Raw genomic sequence first — 19,567 nt, 5'->3', positions numbered from 1 at the left:
CGACTACATTCCATTATCCTTGTTTTGCTTTTGTTGATGTTCATCTTATATCCTCTTTTCAAGACACTGTCCATTCCGTTCAACTGCTCTTCCAAGTCCTTTTCTGTCTCTGACAGAATTACAATGTCATCGGCAAACCTCAAAGTTTTTATTTCTTCTCCCTGGGTTTTAATACCTACTCCAAATTTTTCTTTTGTATCCTTTACTGCTTGCTCAATATACAGATTGAATAACATTGAGTATAGGCTACAATCCTGTCCCACTCCCTTCCCAACCACTGCTTCCCTTTCATGCCCCTCGACTCTTATAACTGCCATCTGGTTTCTGTACAAATTGTGAATAGCCTTTAGCTACCTGTATTTTACCCCTGCCACTTTTAGAATTTGAAAGACAGTATTCCAGTCAACAAAGTCAAAAGTTTTCTCTAAGTCTACAAATGCTAGAAATGTAGATTTGTCTTTCCTTTATCTTTCTTCTAAAATAAATCGTAATGTCAGTTTTGTCTCACTTGTTCCAACATTTCTACAGAATCCAAACTAATCTTCCCCGAGGTCTGCTTCTTCCAGTTTTTCCAATTAGTATTTTGCAGCTGTGACTTATTAAACTGATAGTTTGGTAATTTTCACATCTGTCAACACCTGCGTCCTTTCAAATTGGAATTATTATATTCATCTGTCTCACACATCTTGCCCACCAGATGGTAGAGTTTTGTCAGGATTGGCTCTCTCAAGGCCGTCAGTAGTTCTAATGGAGTGTTGTCTGCTCCTGGGGCCTTGTTCCGACTCAGGTCTTTCAGTGCTCTATCAAACTCTCCACGCACTATCATATCTCCCACTTCATCTGTATCTACATCCTCTTCCATTTCCATAGTATTGTCCTCAAGTACATCGCCCTTGCATAGACCCCCTATATACACCTTCCACCTTTCTGCTTTCCCTTCTTTGCTTAGAACTGGGTTTCCATCTAATCTCTTGATATTCATATAAGTGGCTCTCTTTTCTCCAAAGGTCTCTTTAATTTTCCTGTAGACAGTATCTATCTTACCCATAGTGAGATAAGCCTCTACATCCTTACATTTGTCCTCTAGCCATCCCTGCTTAGCCATTTTGCACTTCCTGTCGATCTCATTTTTCAGACGTTTGTATTCTTTTTGCCTGCTTCATTTACTGCATTTTTATATTTTCTCCTTTCATCAATTAAATTCAATATTTCTTCTGTTACCCAACGATTTCTACTAGTCCTCATGTTTTTACCTCTTTGATCATCTGCTGCCTTCACTACTTCATCCCTCAGAACCACGCATTCTTCTTCTACTGTATTTCTGCCCCCATTCCTGTCAATTGTTCCCTTATGCTCTCCCTGAAACTCTGTAAAACCTCTGGTTTAGTTTGTTTATCCAGGTCCCGTCTCCTTAAATTCCCACCTTCTTGCAGTTTCTTCAGTTTTAATCTACAGTTGATAAGCAATAGATTGTGACCTGAGTCCACATCTGCCTCTGGAAACGTCTTACAACTTAAAACCTGGTTCCTAAATCTCTGTCTTATGATTATATAATCTATCTGATACCTTCTAGCATCTCCATTATTCTTCTATGTATACAACCTTCTTTTATGATTCTTGAACCAAGTGTTAGCTATGATTAAGTTATGCTCTGTGCAAAATTCTACCAGACTGCTTCCTCTTTCATTTCTTACCCCCAATCCATATTCACCTACTATGTTTCCTTCTCTCCCTTTTCCTACTCTCGAATGCCAGTCACCCATGACTATTAAATTTTCATCCCACTTCACTACCTGAATAATTTCTTTTATCTCATCATACATTTCATCAATTTCTTCGTCATCTGCAGAGCTAGTTGGCATATAAACTTGTACTAATGTAGTAGGCATGGAAATTATGTCTATCTTGGCCACAATATGCGTTCACTATACTGTTTGTAGTAGCTTACCCATACTCCTATTTTTTTATTCATTATTAAACCCTGCATTACCATCTATTTGATTTTGTATTTATAACCCTGTATTCACCTGACCAAAAGACTTTTTCCTCCTGCCACTGAACTTCACTAATTCCAACTATATCTTAACTTTAACCTATCCATTTCCCTTTTAAAATTTTCTAACCTACCTGCCCGATTAAGGGATCTGACATTCCACACTCTGATCCGTAGAATGCCAGTTTTCTTTTTCCTGATAACGACGTCCTCTTGAGTAGTCTCCACCTGGAGATCCAAATGAGGGACTATTTTACCTCTGGAATATTTTACCCAAGAGGACGCCATCATCATTTAACCATACAGTAAAGCTGCATGCCCTAAGGAAATATTACGGGTGTAGTTTCCCCTTGCTTTTAGCTGTTCGCAGTACCAGCACAGCAAGGCCGTTTTGGTTAGTGTTACAAGGCCAGATCAGTCAATCATCCAGACTGTTGCCCCTGCAACTACTAAAAAGGTTGCTGCCCCTCTTCAGGAACCATACATTTGTTTGGCCTTTCAACAGATACCCCTCCATTGTGGTTGCACCTATGGTACGGCCATCTGTATTGCTGAGGCACACAAGCCTCCCCACCAGCGGCAAGATTTACAGCTCTTGGGGGGCGGGATGGGGGGGGGGGGGAGGGGGAGCTGACTTAGGTACTGTATGAATACATGAATTTGTACACTGTTCTAAATTGTTCCCATGTACTCTATGCTCATTCAGTAAACACACAAAGTCATTGAATACAGCCTTAATATATAGCTGCCACTGACTCTGTCTAACACAAACCACAATACACTGATTAGGTCACATAATTCCATAACCTAAACAAATTAAAGAGTCTGCTTATATGACCTATACACCTCTTTGGTGAGCAGATGTCTGGAGGGGATGGAGATGGTCATACTCAGTTGTTGCCTATTTACTGATGTGTAACACTGCACCACATAGCTCATCCCACATAGTCTGGAGGGAATTGAGATGGCAATACTCAGTTGTTGCCTGATTTCTGATGTGTGAGACTGCACCACATAGTTCATTCCACACAGTCTCTATAGAACAAATGGTAACACTGTGTCCTACATTCTTGATTTCCATTACTACAGGGTAGTCATTGTGTGCTTCTGTACCTACATTTATACATTTCAGTATGCTGGCAGTCAAATTACAAGCATTACTGAATAGTAGTATACTGGGGCAATGTAGCTGTGGTTTGGCAAGTTGTGTGTCCTCCTATGAAATATTAGATGATCCATTTGTGGCCTAGATGTTGACAAGTTGTGCTGGTGCAGACAGGAACTGAAACAGTTATATGTCCCACTCAAACATATCATCAAATGCTGCAACAGGGTCTTGTTCTGGTTTGGAATAGAAAAAAATAACAATTATTTGTGAAATTACACACTCACTCACACACACACACACACACACACACACACACACACAGTGAACAATGAATGATGTGAAGAAGTGGTTAACACTTGCATATCAGATTTTCTCTCTTATTCTGTCTATCTGATCTGTGCTGCTGCCAGTACTTTATGATTTTGAGCCTCCTACTGTGGTATATGAAATGCGAATGATGGTTAATGTATCTAATGAGTGGAGTGGGTTAATCATTACATGTGAAATTTCTTCCTTTATTCTCCTTGGCCAATCCATGCTGCTGCTCCCAGTACTTAATTATATTGATGTTAAGCCTTCCATTATGGGATGCAAAAAACAAGTGATGGTTGGCATCAGGTATGACTCATGGTTTACATACTGGGGGAGGCTGCAACATTTATGAATTGAAATTAACCTAGACCTTAGGCTACACTACAGATCAGTCTATCACCACATCAAAATTCCCAGGTGGGGTGGGACAACATCACACACTAGCCAAATGTTTGCATACTGTACCTTTTTCCTGTGTCATAAACAACTACTAAGTAACATCAAATGCTAACTCCAAGATAAAATCTGTAGGTAGCTTATTACCCCCAAAAGTCACATTTCCCACCAAATTGAATTAAAGACGCTTTTTGGAGAGATCTTTAATGGGGTGTATGTTAGCTTCACTTTTTGCTCGATATCTTTGGTATTTTTATTTCTAAACTTCAGACTTTTAATATTTTATGTGCTCATACCATGGCTTCTGTGAGTTTGTGTGATGAAACAGTGATGTTTCCATGATGTAATGAATCTTGCGCTGTGATTGGGTGACATTAGCAAGCTGAGCAATTGCCATGGTAATTTAATCATGATATGTATACATGTTAAGTGATATAGCACACACAAGCAGTCAGATACGTTGTAAATATTCTGCTGAAATTGCATGTATACTTTACCTAGCTTTAAACAGATTTTTTTTCCTGTTTAACTCAACTCTGGGCACACTAAGTCCCTTCGTTGTCATCCTAACTGCATGCTCCAACGTTTTACTCGATTAATTGTACACTCAATTCATATTGTTTTGTTTTAGAACTCATGGTGTGCTGCTGTTGTTTGCAATAAAATAAAACTCAGTAAACTCATGTTTAATACACTCACAAGAAGAGACTTGCTAATAATGCACTTTACCACAGTCAGCAAGCATGGAAACTAAAGTAATGTGGCATATTTCATTCCGAAGTTATATTTCACAACCTTTTTCCTATAATCATTTGTGAAACTCTAACTACATGGTGATACTTATGTTACTGTACTCTAGTGCATTCTGGTGAGAAATTTCCATACCTATTCCAATGGTGGATAGAGCCAATGCCAGAAAGAAATTCAATAGTGAAGTGCCAGCAGCTCTGTTAATTCCCTGTAGATGTAAGTACACTCCTGGAAATGGAAAAAAGAACACATTGACACCAGTGTGTCAGACCCACCATACTTGCTCCGGACACTGCGAGAGGGCTGTACAAGCAATGATCACACGCACGGCACAGTGGACACACCAGCAACCGCGGTGCAGGCCGTCGAATGGCGCTAGCTGCGCAGCATTTGTGCACCGCCGCCGTCAGTGTCAGCCAATTTGCCGTGGCATACGGAGCTCCATCGCAGTCTTTAACACCGGTAGCATGCCGCGACAGTGTGGACGTGAACCGTATGTGCAGTTGACGGACTTTGAGCAAGAGCGTATAGTGGGCATGCGGGAGGCCGGGTGGACGTACCGCCGAATTGCTCAACACGTGGGGCGTGAGGTCTCCACAGCACATCGATGTTGTCGCCAGTGGTCGGCGGAAGCTGCACGTGCCCGTCAACCTGGGACCAGACCGCAGCGACGCACGGATGCACGCCAAGACCGTAGGATCCTACGCAGTGCCGTAGGGGACCGCACCGCCACTTCCCAGCAAATTAGGGACACTGTTGCTCCTGGGGTATCGGCGAGGACCATTCGCAACCGTCTCCATGAAGCTGGGCTACGGTCCCGCACACCGTTAGGCTGTCTTCCGCTCACGCCCCAACATCGTGCAGCCCGCCTCCAGTGGTGTCGTGACAGGCATGAATGGAGGGACGAATGGAGACGTGTCGTCTTCAGCGATGAGAGTCGCTTCTGCCTTGGTGCCAATGATGGTCGTATGCGTGTTTGGCGCCGTGCAGGTGAGCGCCACAATCAGGGCTGCATGCGACCGAGGCACACAGGGCCAACACCCGGCATCATGGTGTGGGGAGCAATCTCCTACACTGGCCGTACACCTCTGGTGATCGTCGAGGGGACACTGAATAGTGCACGGTACATCCAAACCGTCATCGAACCCATTGTTCTACCATTCCTAGACCGGCAAGGGAACTTGCTGTTCTAACAGGACAATGCACGTCCGCATGTATCCCCAACGTGCTTTAGAAGGTGTAAGTCAACTACCCTGGCCAGCAAGATCCCCGGATCTGTCCCCCATTGAGCATGTTTGGGACTGGATGAAGCGTCGTCTCACGTGGTCTGCACCTCCAGCACGAACGCTGGTCCAACTGAGGCGCCAGGTGGAAATGGCATGGCAAGCTGTTCCACAGGACTACATCCAGCATCTCTACGATCGTCTCCATGGGAGAATAGCAGCCTGCATTGCTGCGAAAGGTGGATATACACTGTACTAGTGCCGACATTGTGCATGCTCTGTTGCCTGTGTCTATGTGCCTGTGGTTCTGTCAGTGTGATCATGTGATGTATCTGACCCCAGGAATGTGTCAATAAAGTTTCCCCTTCCTGGGACAACGAATTCACGGTGTTCTTATTTCAATTTCCAGGAGTGTAGTTAAATGTGAAAATTGTTTGCAAGTTTGTAGAACACCCTTAGGCTGAAACAACAGAGCCATTGAGACACCTTTAATGGTTGTACTCTGAGGAAGTCATGCCCCTAAACCTCTGCCACATAGAGCTAAGTGGAATTCCAAGGCTCAACCTTAATACTAGCTACTACTCATTCACATATCAACACTTCCAAAAATGTTCTGTTGAATTACTTGAACCCGTGCAGTAAATATGCTTATTGCGCATCTCTCCTTCAAAATACTCTCCTCCACAATTGATACACCACTCCACACATCACTTCTGCTTCCGAAGCAGTTTTGGTATGTTTCTTTCTGGACCACATTATGCACCCTCTGCATATTTTCTTTTATCTATCATTGCAAATCTTCATCCTTTCAAGGGTTTCAACTTTGGAAATTAAAAAGAAAGTCCATGTCTGGAGAGTAGAGAGGATGAAGCAGTACAGTGATTTCATTCTTTGTGCAATTGTCATGCACCAACAGGGATGAAAGTGTGGGTGTGTTATTGTGATGCAAGAACCATCAATTGTCTTGCCACATTGCAGTCTGTCTCCTCCTCAGATTTTCTTGCTCGCATCACAATACGTCTCAATATTATCATCAGTTAACATTTGTTTCTGTGGCTCAAATTCATAATGAACTAATCCTTCAAAGTCATAGGAAACAATCAGCATGACTTTGACATTTGAGCTGACCTGATGAGCTGTTTTTGGTCTTGGAGAACCTTTTCTAATCCATTGTGAAGACTGAACTTTGATCTCAACATAATAACCATAAACTCATGTCTCATCACCAGTTAGATTCTCAAACATCTCATTCTCATTTGCATGATCCAAAAGCTCTTCACAGACTGGGAGGAGAAGGTCTTTCTGGTCTTCACTCATGAGCCATGGGATGAACGTGATGGCAACACAATGCTTTCCAAGATGCTGTGTCGGGATTTCATAACAAGGTCAAACTGAAATGTTACTTTCTTCTGCAACATCTCTGACAGTCAGTTTTCAAATGGCACACACAGTTTTGTTGACATTCCTGACAGGAACACCATTGGTAGGTGTCGAACGGCATCATGAACTTGGGTCAACTTCCATCTGTCCATTTTTAAACAATATGAATCATTTGTAACACTGAGTATGGCTTAATCATTAATCACCATAGGCTTCCTGCAGCATTTGGCATGTCCCTGAAAAGATTTCCTTGAGTTTTATGCAAAATTTAATGTAAACACATCGCTTATCTAACTCTGGCATCTCTCAATTTGCAAACTGTGTGACTCAATGTACTACTCAATAAAGTACTGTACAAAAAATAACAGGCATACAACAATGAACTTTCCAGCAGTTACACGTTAAAAACAGACATGTGCAGGGTTGGCAACTGCATTTCACTCCAACACACCATTGGCATGAAATTACAAATGTTTTGGAATATTTGGAACAGACTTCATATAAGGAGTGTGCACAGATGGCTTCATGGGTACTTCCTCTCATGAAGTTACTGTGATCACAATTCCACCTTGAAGAAATGCGTCATCCCTAATACAAACCACCACATGGAAAAACTAATAAAACTGCACAATAGTTACACTCTCATACATAATAATTTACTATACCATTTCAATATTCATAAGATAACATAGTGTTATATATCACTCTTCTGGAAGAATATGTGATTACATAATAAGACTGCTCATTTTTCTGATGTGAAGGTAATACTGTATCCAGAAATGATAGAAGGCTGTGGGAAAGTGAGCTGATTAATTACCTTTGTGTCCTATTGGTGATAGCTAGTCTTGCACCTTGTAACATTATTTGCTGTTGTTAGTGTAGTTACAATTTTGTCTTCACTGTTGGTTCTAAAGGTAATTTGATGGGTAGACTTCTAAAGTAATAAAACAATTGAACTGTAGGTGACAGTTCTTATGTTTATATTACTCTTACTGTTTCACACTTTGCTGTTTTGGACAGCATTTGTCATATGGCTGCACTGATAACTTTTGGAAAATAATGCTATTATACATTTAGTTGCAACCCATTTATGATGACAATTAGTTCTTACATTGCTGATGAGCATTTGCAAGCAATTTTTCCAAGTATTCAGATAATATATATTTAGATAAAATATATACTTTAACATTTAATCAACTAACAAATATTCTTAAAGTTCAGATATGTTAGCAACAAAAATATCATTTGTAAAATGTTGCTGTAAACATTGAAAATTTATACTTTTAAGACAGGAGAAAATATGTCAACATCTTTGTGCCTTGTGAAGATAATTATTGTGTGATGACAAAGAAACAGCAATAATTGTTGACAAAAAATATCAGACAGAGTTAACTTTTGTAGACATTTACAAGAAGAAAATTCCTTTTCATTTTACGAAAATCTTCATCTGCATCTACATCCACACTCCACAAGCCACCTGACAGTGTGTGGCGGAGGGTACCTTGAGTACCTCTATCGGTTCTCCCTTCTATTCCAGTCTCGTAATGGTCATGGAAAGAAAGATTGTTGTTATGCCTCTGTGTGAGCTCTAATCTCTCTCATTTTATCCTCATGGTCTCTTCATGAGATACACGTAGGAGGGAGCAATATACTGCTTGACTCCTCGGTGAAGGTATGTTCTCAAAACTTAAACAAAAGCCCATACTGAGCTACTGAGCTTCTCTCTTGCAGAGTCTTCGGTTGGATTTTATCATCTCCATAGTAGTTTTGCGACTACTAAATGGTCCTATAACAAAGCAAGCTGCTCTACGTTTGATCTTCTCTACCTCTTCTATCAACCCTGTTTCGTACGGATACCACACTGGCGAGCAATATTCAAGCAGTGGGTGAACAAGTGTACTGTAACCTACTTCCTTTGTTTTTGGACTGCATTTCCTTAGGATTCTTCCAATGAATCTCAGTCTGGCATCTGCTTTACTGACGATTAATTCCATGGTCATTCCAATTTAAATAACTGCTGATGCCTACTCCCAGTTAATTTATGGAATTAACTGCATCCAGTTCCTGACCTGCTATATTGTAGCTAAATGATAAAGGACCTTTCTTTCTATGTATTCGCAGCACATTACACTTGTCTACATTGAGATTCAATTGCCATTCCATGCACCATGCGTCATTTCATTGCAGACACTCCTGCATTTCAGTACAATGTTCCATTGTTACAACCTCTCGATATACTACAGCATCATCCACAAAAGGCCTCAGGGAACTTCCAATGTTACCCACATGGTCATTTATATTTATTGTGAATAGCAATGGACCTATGACACTCTCCTGCAGCACACCTGAAATCACTCTTTCTTCGAAAGACTTCTCGCCATTGAGAATGACATGCTGTGTTCTGTTATCTAGGAACTATTCAATCTAATCTAATATTTGTTCTGATAACCCATAAGCTCTTAGTTTGTACATTAAATGTCTGTGGGGAACTATATCAATGCCTTGCAAAAGTCAAGAAACACAGCGTCTACCTGGGAACCTGTGTCTATGGCTCTCTGAGTGTCGTGGATGAATAGTGCTAGCTGGGTTTCACATGATTGTCTTTTTTGAAACCAATGCTGATTCCTACAGAGTAGATTTATAGTTTCCAGAAAAGTCATTATACTTGAACATAATATGTGTTCCAAAATTCTACAACTGATCAACGTTAGAGATATAGGTCTATAGTTCTGCATATCTGTTCGATATCCCTTCTTGAAAATGGGGATGACCTGTGTCCTTTTCCAATCTTTGGAACACTACACTCTTATAGAGACCTGCGGGGCACTGCTGCAAAAAGGGGACCAAGTTCCTTTGTATACTCTGTGTAAAATCGAACTGATATAACATCAGGTCAAGCGGCCTTTCCTCTTTTGAGCAATTTTAATTGTTTTTCTATCCCTCTGGCAACTATTTTGATATCTACCATTTTGTCATCTGTGCAACAACCTAGAGAAGGAACTACAATGTAGTCTTCCTCTGTGAAACAGCTTTGGAAAAAGACATTTAGTATTTTGGCCTTTAGACTGTCATAATCTGTTTCAGTACCATTTTGGTCACAGAGTGTCTGGACATTTTGTTTTGATCCACCTACGACTTTGACATAAGATCAAAGTTTCTTAGGATTTTCTGCCGAGTCAGTACACAGAACTTTACTTTTTAATTTGTTGAACAGCTCTTGCATAGCCTTCCTCACACTACATTTTGCTTCGTGTAATTTTTATTTGTCTGCAAGGCTTTGGCTATGTTTATGTTTTACTGTGAAGTTCCCTTTGTTTCCGCAGCAGTTTTATAATGCAGTAGTTGTATCATGGTGGCTCTTTTCCATCTCTTACGATATGCTTGGCACACACTCATCTAATGCATATTGTACGATGGTTTTGAACTTTGTCCACTATCTGTACTTAAGATGAAGGAACAAATATTTGCAGTATGTACCATAATAATAATATCATTGGATTTGTTAGTTTCAGTAGTGTCTTTTTCATACATCATGACTACCACTATATGTTGTTTCCTACAGCTTTCTTCATATTCTTGTCATATAACTCAAATGCTTATTTTGTCCATGCCAAAATATAGAACTCATAAATGCTAAGCTCATTTGTGGCAACATTGGAGGGCTTACCTGTCAGCTTCTAGACAAGGACCACCAAGCTATAAAGTACACAGTTTGGAAACTGATTTTCTGTCATTTGCTTTTAGCATTTGTAAGAATTAAGAAATGTACAGAATTCACAGTGCATTTAAATGTGTGTATCTGCCAGCATCTATACCTACATCAGTATCTGCATAGATACTCCACAAGCCAGCCTACCCTGTACCACCAATCGTCGTTTCTATTCCTGGTCCACTCACAAATGCAGTGAGGAAAAAATGACTGTCTCTATGCCTCCATATGAGTCCTAATTTCTTGTATCTTATGCTCATGGTCCTTGTGTGCAATATATATTGGTGGCCATAGAATAGTTTGGCAGTCAGTTTCAAATGCCGGGCCTCTAAATTTTCTCAGTAGTGTTCCCCAAAAAGAACATTGTGTTCTCTCCAGTGATTCCCATTTAAGTTCCTGAAGCATCTCCAAAACACTTACACATTGTTAAAACTTACTGATAAGTCTAGCATCTTGCCTCTGAATTGCTTCGATGTCTTCCTTCAGTCTGACCTAGTACAGACCCGAAACACTCAAGCAGTACTCAAGAATGAGTTGCATCAGTGTCTTAAATGCAATCTCCTTTACAGGTAAACCACTCTTTGCTAAAATTCTCTCAATAAACTGAACTCAACAATTAGCCTTCCTTACCACAGTTCACATATGCCCATTCCATCTCATATTGGTTTGCTGTGTTATGCCCAGATATTTAAATGACTTATGACTTTACTGTGTCAAATGGGATACTAGCAATACTGTATCAGAACATTACATGTCTGATCTTCCTATTAATCAACACTAACTTATATTTTTCCACATTTAGAGCTAGCTGCCATTCGTCACACCAAGAGGAAATTGTGTCTAAGTTGTCTTGTATCTTCCTACAGTCACTCAACTCTGACACCTTACCGTACATCATGGCATCATCAGCAAACAACTGCAGATTGCTGCTCACCCTGTTCATTAAATCATTTATATATATAGAGAATAACAGGTTTCCTATCATATTTCCCTGGGGCAATCCTTGTCTCAGACTGACACTAGCTGTGAAGAACAACATACTGAGTTCTAATATTTAAGAAGTCTTTAAGCCACTCCCATATCTGTGAACTTACTCCATATGCTTGTATCTTTGTTAACAGCCTGCAATGGGGCATTGTGTCAAATGATTTCCAGAGATCTAGAAATATGGAATCTGCCTGTTGCCCTTCATCTGTAGTTCTTGGTATGTCACGAGAAAAGGGCAAGCTGAGTTTCATGTGAGCAATGCTTTCTAAAACCATGCTGATTCATGTACATAAGTTTCTCAGTTTCAAGAAAGTTTATTATATTGAAGCTCAGAATATGTTCAAGCATTCTGCAGGAAACAGAAGTTAGGAATATTGGTCTGTAGTTCTACGTGTCTTTTCTTTTATCTTTCTTATACACTGGAGTCACCTACACCAATCAAGAACTCATATGTTTTGTGATGAGTTGCTTTTTTGCTTTGAACACACACACACACACACACACACACACACATAATGAATATATTAAAAAAAGTACATCTAATCTAATCATAAATATATTCTCCTCCTCTGATGAAAATGTTTACCATTATGTATTAGAGCTGCTTTCCATTATGAGAAATAACTGCTTTTCATAAAGCAAAAATTCATTTTTTGTTTCAGAATGTTTATGCAACAGGTGTAGCAAAAGAGATTTCTGACTCAATTGTCCTAAATGACAGTCTTGAAACAGTGACAAAGGCTCTGCAGTGGAGTAATAACCTGCATGACAATGTTTGTCGTTTCCTCCAGTTTTATTTAAAAGCTAGTGCTGTCACTATAGTCTTCACTTTCCTGACTTGCTGTGCTCTGGAACAGAGTATGCTGAAGGTATGTGATACTTTGTACTCCAGGCTGGTTGTGTTTCAGACTTGTATACTCTTGAGAATGTAACCCAGAAAATGTGTGGTGTACAAACATAAGAAAGTGTTATCTGTCAAAATATTGTGTGAACAATTTTAACAGACTGTAAAGGTGAACCAGAAAGTTTTACTGAATCTACCAATCTGATATCCATAATGATTCAACCACATAGCCTTTATTCTTTCTTTTCTTAAATTCATTTTCAGACTGCAGGTTTGGGGAAGGGTGAAAAGGAGCTTAATGAAAGTACACTCATAAAACTGAGACTTTACTCTGTGCAAGAACAAGAGAGTAATTATGATATGTAACAAAAATGACATTGCTGTAAGATAAGAGTCTCATAATGCACACTATCTGTTGGTCTCTCTGAGAAAGCAGAGTTATGCTACTTATTATGAAGATGTTAGCTGAAGAAAGATGAAAATGATCATAACTATAGATTATAGATTCAAAATCACAGAGTTTTGCTGTATAGCTGAGTAGCACTTCTCACCAGTTGTAACAGTAACAGCACTTCTGACACCACTTGTAGTGGGGCATCAGGATGGAGGCTAACTCAGATACCCTGCCTGCTATTGGTTGTTGCAACATTTTTTATTTTATTTTATTATTTTATTTAGTCCTTCAAATCATACATATATAGAATATATACAAGGATATTGGACATGGTTAGGTATTTACAAGATAAAATACAGTTTGTATTGCAACCCTACGGACTAGATATTGATGTAATTTAGCAAAGATTCATACATACAACAAACATTACAGGCAACATACAAAGTAGAATATTCACAATGCATCTTTATTTTTGTTGTGTGGCTTTTTCTATTCTGTCAGACTGTAAAAGCAATTGTGGCGTGCAGTGCCGTAAATATCGATATTTGTAAGGAGTGTAAGTGTGCTATCTTTGAGATGGAGAGTTTTGGAGGATGTTTTCCGCTAATGAGGGAGTTAGCCTCATGGACTTGTATCGGTGTAGACGTGAAGTGCTAATAAATTGTCATATGAGAGAATACTAGTTGTTTACCTACAACTATCACCCAATTCCCTCACAATGATCAATTAAATATGCCTTAAAACTACAGAGTTTTTCTGCTGGTTTAATATGGTTAGATAGATTATTACAAATCTTTATCCCAGTATGTTGTGTGCCTTTTTGGCACAATGATGTTCTCACCTGTTTCATATGAAGGTCAGATTTTTACCTTGTATTGTGTGCTTGTATATCTTCAATTTCTAATAAGATATCTGGGTGTGTATCAATATATTGTTTGATGAAAACTGATGTTTCGTCAATAAAAATGCAAGAAAGAGGAAGAACTGACAGTTTTTTGAATATGGGTCTGCATGATTTGCTATTGTTTACCCCTTTAATAATTCTTAATATTCTCTTTTGCATCCTGAAAAGTTTAACATTTGTTGTTGCACTGCCCCAGAAGATTATGACATATTTAATTTAAGAATGCAAGTAGAAGTAGTACACATTTTACAGGCTGGCTTTGCTGCAACAAGCTTTTAAGATCCTTATCGTGTAACAGGTTTTGCTTAGTTTCCTGTGGAAATATTCAATGTGTACGTCCCATATTGTGTTATTCTGGATACAGAGTCTCAGAAATTTTGTGCTGTCAACCCTTTCGGGAACTCTGTCTCTATGTTCTGTTTCTATGTTTGGGTGGTGTCTTCCTTTTACATTATAGAAGTTCAGTGCTACTGTTTTTTCTTTGTTTATAATTAGCTTGTTATAGCTGAACCACTGTTCTACACTGTTGATTGTTTGGATAGCGGAGTCTTTTAGATTTCTTCCGTTTTATCATTAATAAGGAAGCTTGTATTATCTGCAAAGTGGAGGGTAGTTTGGCAATTCTTGTTGTACATAAGATCATTGACATAGAGGAGAAACAGAATGGGTCCTGATACTGATCCTTGAGGGACACCATATTTCACATTTTCATATCCTGAATAGTAGTAGCTGATTTTGTTATGGTCAGTATATTGTTCTTCAACCACCTGTTTGTGAGCACATAGGTATGTCTTGAGCCACTCATTGGATATACCTCTAACTCCTAACTGGTCAAGCTTCTGCAGTAGGGCATTATGGTCAATGACGTCAAAAGCTTTACATAAATCAAGACATATGCCTGTCACAAACACATTTTTTAGTATAGTATAGATTTCATTAATAAATTCAAATATTGCACTTACAGTTGAATAGCCTTTCCTGAAGCCACGCTGAGAGGAGAGAGAATTTTATTTTTATTTAGGAAATCAGTAAATCTTTTATAAAAAAAATTATAAAGTTTTTGAAAATACAGGCAGTAGGGCTATTGGCCTATAATTTGAAACACATTCAGGATTTCCTTTTTTTAACAGTGGTCTCAGTTTTACTGTTTTTAAGCATGAAGGGAAGGTTCCTGATGCGAGTGACCTGTTGCTCAAGTGTGTCAAGGGTTCACCTAAGGCAATACAGAATTTTTTAATAATTGTATCTGGTATTCCATCAATTCCACATGTGTACCCTGTTTTCAAGGTTTTTATAACTGATAAAATTTCTTCAGTGTTTGTGGGTGAAAGGAACAAAGATGTAAAACACATTTCTCACACTATTGGATGATGGAGGTGATATTATGTTGCGTTCTTCCAGTCCACTCACCAACTGTTCACTTGCATTTTCAAAATATTTGTTGAAGTTCCCAGCAATTCCTGTTGAGCAAGAAATCATCTGGCCTTCATAACATAAGTTCATATTTTTATCTTGTTTAGATTCACTTGTTTGATTTTTTATAACTTCCCATATAGCTTTAGATTTGTTTTTTGAATTTTGAATGTATTTGTCATTGCCATTGTTTTAGCTTTCCTTACAACATTTTTGAGGGTCCTCTTGTAATTCTTCAGGTATGAATGAAATTCATGAGGCATGTTCTGTATCTTTGCTATATTGTGCAATCTTCTTTTCTCTGCACAAGTGATTCTAATACCTGTTGTAATCCATTTGTTCTTTTTGAAGTTAGGTTGACATTTTTGTTTTTTTAATGGAAATGCAGCTTCAAAGTATGACATGAAGATTTCCATGAATTTTTCGAACTTTTTGTTAGTATTTTTGCAAGTATACACTTCATACCAAGTTCCTTCACTTAGTCTCTGTAAAAAAGTTTTATTTGTTTGTTAGTGAATTTTCTTGCTTCTTTTACAAGTTCCTCTTTCTCAGTTGTTTCACTTGGGGTGTGTAAATCAATAAACTGTGCATAGTGATCACTGAAGCCAGTATTAAGATTTCCAGCACAGGAATTGGGATTTCATTTGTGTTTATTAATATCTGATCAATTGTTGAGCCAGTTGTTGGTGTAACTCTTGTAGGAGAGTCTATGGTGGCTTTTATGTTTTATGTTTCCAGTAGGGTCATCAAGCTTTGCTGGTCTTTTGAAATTTCTTGAAAATCAATATAAAATCTCCACATATGATCACTGTTTTGTTGAAGTTTTTATAGTGTTTAAAGCTGCTTCTAGTTTGTATTTATTGTATTGTATTTATTGGTCCAGTATATCTTACATGTACAGTACAGCACATCAGATATTTGACAGGCCAAAGTATATCTTATAATTAAAACACTTTAGAAACTAGAAAATTATGTTCACAAAATTTTACAGCACTTCATATACTGGGCAAGTCAATGTGTAAGTTATAATTAAACCACATTAGAAACTTGAAGTTTACAACTTAATACATGTATAAGCCAATATTAACGATTACAGTATTTGCATGATCCTCAATTAAGACCTAAGGATTTTTGAGGAACTCTTCTACACTATGAATTGACATGTACACTAGAGAATTACATTCACAGACTTTACTTCATATACTAGGCAAGTTAGTATATAACTTATACTTGAAACCCATTAGAAACTTGAGAATTACATCTGAATGTATTTATAGGCCAGTATTAATGGTTACAGTATTTGCATAATCATCAGTTAGACTCTCGAGGATTTTAGAGGAACTCTTCCACGCTTTAAAAGCAATGTGTCAACAGATATTCTTTTAATGCTACTTTAAAATTTTTTACAGCAGTCTTTACTTCAATTTCTCTTGAAAAATTATTGTAGATAATTTTTCCATGGTGTAATGGTCCTTTTTGGCACAAACTGGCATTTGTATGGAGTTCATGAAAGTCAGTTTTCTGTCTTGTATTATGATGATGAACATTTTCATTTTTGGGGAGGATACTAGGATTTGTTATTGTATATTTCTTTATAAACATTGCACTTTCATATATGAAAATACATGGAAGGGAAGAATCCAGCCATGATTCTCACTATTCTTTTTTGCATCCTGAAGAGTTTTAGGCAGGATGGCGAGTTACCCCAAAAAGTGATCCCATATTTTAGGACAGAATGTATATTAGAATAGTAAACTGTCATTAGATAGTCCTTAATACAGCAGTTTTCTAGCACTCTCATTAAATAACACATGGTACTTAGCTTCTTTAATATGTTGTCAATGTGAGTTTCCCATCTAAGATTATCCTGTAGCCAGACCCCCAGAAATTTTGTATTAGGCACACTTGTAATATCTGTGTCTGACATCTGAATTCTTATGCCCCCTTCAGTGTTTCTCTTGACATTATGAAAATTTAATGCTACTGTTTTACTTCTATTTATTATTAGTTTGTTTTGGTTGAACCAGTTTACAACATTTGTTAATGCCTCAGACAGTCTTGTCTGTAGTATCTCTGCAGTCTTCCTGCTGACTAATATGCTTGTGTCATGTGCAAACTGATTAGTGTTATGGTACTGGTTGGTTGATGTTTGGTCATTTATATATATCAAAAATAGGATGGGTTCCAGTCCCGAGCCCTGCAGTACTCCATATTTTACTGCTGTATAATCAGAATAGTGTCTTGTTGATTTATTTTTTTTTATTTTTTTATTTTTTTTGAAAATGTATTTCTACTACTTGCTTGCGGTCAGTAATATACGATCTAAGTCAGTTGTTAGGCATACCTCTGATACCAATTCTTTCAAGCTTCTGCAGCTATGATGTCGAAAGCCTTAAACAGATCAAGGCATATGGCAGTTACTTTTTTGTCCACTATCAATTTTTTCTAGTACTTCTCCCAGAAATTCATGTATTGCTGTTTCTGTTGATCGGCCTTTCCGGAAGCCATGTTGGGTTGTGGATAATATTTTTCACTTTTCTAGAAGATCTAGAAACCTCTTATGAAAAATGTTTTCTAGAATTTTCGAAAATATAGATAGCAAGGCAATAGGTCTATAATTGGCTATGTCTTCTTTCTTACCCTTTTTGAACAGTGGTTTTAGTTTCACTGTCTTTAAAGCAGGAAGGAAAGACTGCATTTGTTAATGAACTGTTGAAAATGTGGGCTAATGGTATTGCAATGAGGTCACCCACATTTTTAATGACAATTTGGAATCTCATTCACACCTGTTGAAAATTTTGTCTTTAACTCTCTAATTGATAGTATAATTTCCTTAGGGTTGGTTGGAGTATGAAATAGGGAGTTGCAGTTTCTATTTTGACTTGATGGTGGTGTAGCAGGATTTTTTTTTGAAGATTCTATGTCAGAGAGTAGTTTCTCACTAATATTTGTGAAGTATGTATTAAAAGCATTGGCTACTTCTTCTGGATTTGTAATTTTTTTGCCATCTTGGATTACCTGGAGATTTACATTTTGGGAGGTCTCATTTCCTACTTGTTCTCTGACTATCTTCCACATGGCTTTCATTTTGTTCCTGGCCATTTTATATGGTGATCATTTGTTGTTTTTTTAGCTTCTTTTTTGACGTTGTGAAGCACTCTCTTATAATTCTTGAAATACACCAGAAATTCTTCTGTAACATTTTGTGTTTTTGAGATTTCATAAAGTCTCCTCTTTTCAGCACATGATGTTTTAATGCCTTTTGTCAGCCATGTAACATTTCTTTTTTTAGTTTTTAATGTTTGGTTTTTAACTGGAAAAGAAGTGTTGAAATAATGGGAGAATATTTCCATGAACATGTCAAACTTTTTACATGTGTCTTCATAGTTGTCTATATCATTCCATGTTTCTCTTTTTAGTAAGTGCATGAAGTGTTCTAGGTTGTGCTTGCTAAAATTTCTACCTTTTCTTGTCATTTGTTGTTCAGTATTTCCTGCAGTCTCTACTGGGAATTCAATAAACTGTGCATAATGATCACTGAAACCTGTATTCATATTTCCAGATTTGTATAAATATTTATCTGTATTTATTAGTATCTGGTCTATAGCACTGTTTGACGATTTGGTGACTCTGGTGGGGGATTTGGTAGTTGTATGTATATTGTAGGTTTTTAATAAGGACTCAAGGTTTAATCTGTCTTTTGAGTTCTTGTTGAAATCTATATTAAATTCACCACATATGATCGTTGTTTTACTAACTATTTTTATACTGTTAAGTGCCTTCTCAAGATTTTCAATGCAAGTAGTTATGTTTCCATCTGGGCTTCTATATATGCAAATAACAATTATATTTAAATTTGTCAGTTATTTAGCAGAAATTTCGAAGTTTTGCTCTTCCTCTAGCTGGTTTGTGAACTTTAAAGTTTAGTGTTTGACGTCCTCTCTTGATGACAGAAATCATTTAAGTTTCCATCAGGGTTCCTATATACACAAATGATTATTAATTTTAATGCAGAGAGTTCAACTGCAGATACTTCAAAAACTTTCTCTTCAGCTAACTGTTCAATGGGTTTTATATTACAATAATCAATGCTACTTTTAACAAATAGACATGACCCTCCATGACTGGATGTAATTCTAGAGAATTATGATGAA

The sequence above is a fragment of the Schistocerca gregaria genome, chromosome 4, assembly GCF_023897955.1.
Source record: "Schistocerca gregaria isolate iqSchGreg1 chromosome 4, iqSchGreg1.2, whole genome shotgun sequence".
Classification (NCBI taxonomy): Eukaryota; Metazoa; Arthropoda; class Insecta; order Orthoptera; family Acrididae; genus Schistocerca; species Schistocerca gregaria.
The sequence above is the reverse complement of the archived record's forward strand: the minus strand, read 5'-3'. Positions refer to the sequence as shown.